Genomic DNA, 2,017 nt, shown 5'->3' with positions numbered 1-2,017 from the left:
CATCTGACATGACAGTTTAGCTTATGAAGCAGCTTGATGTAAGTCAAGCATCACATGTGTGTGGAATAAAAGCCTAAATGGATACTACATTGAGAACAGCTGAAACAAAAGCACGTGTTCAAAGGTAGTTTAAATGGACGGTTTCCTGAGGTCCCAACCCCTTTGCCTTCAATGATCTTCAGGGAAGGAGACTCTTCTTTCCCCAGACATTATACAATACCAGTGTTGCCATAGTAATGGATCCTAAAGTGCAGCTGGTCAGAGGTTTGAATAGGGCTCCGGTACAAGGCTTTGATTGGTCTGGCATGCTGACAGTAATTAGTTAATCATGTGGGTGGCCCAGGACGCTGAGTCAGGTATGGGTTAAATCCTGCTGAGATGCTTTTATTCTATCTTTTTTCATCTCGATTCATTCATTTGTGCAGAAAGACAGGTAATTATAATAGTCAAAGATTTCTCTACTAATTATACTGTTTTGGTGCATCATAATGTTATAAGGAAATGAATATTCATGAAAGACTTTAAAGAATTATAAAGTCTATTAGATTGCAAATTAGCCTGATTCTTTACATATCACCTTCACCAAACTAAGCTGGACATATACACAATGGCTGCGTGATATGCCATCCGACAGCCTTTGAATAATCTAATTTACAGTATGGGAGTAATTCAAATCACGTTCATCTTCCTCTAAAGGATAACGCTTGACTGATCACTATGGAAATCTCCTTCTCTATTCCACCCATATAAAAACAACCCACAGTTCATCTCAATTGCAATTAATTGACAGTTAAAACAAAAGCTACTCGATTAGTGCGTCTTAATCTATTTTAGCAGTTCAAACAAAGAGTCGTCCGTAGTCTGGCTGTGCCCCTTCTGAGCAAGAGGGGCTAACAAGCTATTGAAGTGTCTGAAGCTACTTAGTTTGGTGTCTCACCCCCCCCCCCCCCCCCCCCCCCCCCCATCCCAGGCCTGTGTGGCCTCCCCACTCACCACCCGTCACCTAAAAAAGGCATTGATTTCCATACAGATTTTTCATGTCAGCACTAGATCATGGGTGGGTCACCTTCACTTTCCCAGGACTAACTATCAGGGATTCTTAATTCCTGTTCATCAGCTCAGACTGGCCACAGCTACGCAACTTAGCACACCCACACAGAGGGATCATGGCCTTCGTTTGCCCTGATAGTCTCACTCCGATATGGTTGAATGCTCTGAGGCAGTTATGCTCAGACCAATAGATACCATTAAAGAGTCTGATAAGACTCGAAAATTAAGGTTAACATTTCCTCTCCTCTCAGCCCTATATTCTCTGATGTGTGGTGCATTCTCCAAAGTGGGACAAACAATGTCGGTGGAGGTTAACTGTGCTTTGGAGTTATGACACATTAATTTGTACATTACATGCACATTACTCAGATCAAAGGCTTGTAGAATGGTGCAGGAAAAATGGGTCTTTCATGTTGATGCGCTGTTGTTACACTGATATTTCCTGGCTCCTGTTTATGTGGTCAAAATCCAAAGAAAAAAAACTGATATTATCTTGGTTTTACAGCACCAACCACTTCACAAAGATGCTGTATCTGCATGTAACTTCTGTAGAAATTACAGAGAGAAAATCTGCATTTCAGGAAATGTGACATGTGACTTAAAATCAGAACACAGTAGTTTTGTCACAGTGTACCTGGCACCCAGCCCAAAGGACTCACCCACTGACACACCCACCCACACCCACACACACCCACACCCACACCCACACACACACACACTGTTCTCCCTACAATTACACACAGGCGCCTGCCTCCAGTGCTGCATGCTTTTCTGCAGAGTCCGTGCTACAAGTAAATGATGCTCTATAATATGCACTCCCTTTCTCCCCAACACACACACACACACACACACACACACACACACACACACATACACACATACACACACACACACACACACACACACACACACACACACACACACACACACACACACACGCGATTCAGAACCAAGGAATGGATTAACA

The sequence above is a fragment of the Brachyhypopomus gauderio genome, unplaced genomic scaffold (genome assembly GCF_052324685.1).
Source record: "Brachyhypopomus gauderio isolate BG-103 unplaced genomic scaffold, BGAUD_0.2 sc104, whole genome shotgun sequence".
NCBI classification, from domain to species: Eukaryota; Metazoa; Chordata; class Actinopteri; order Gymnotiformes; family Hypopomidae; genus Brachyhypopomus; species Brachyhypopomus gauderio.
This window is presented reverse-complemented; position numbering follows the sequence as displayed.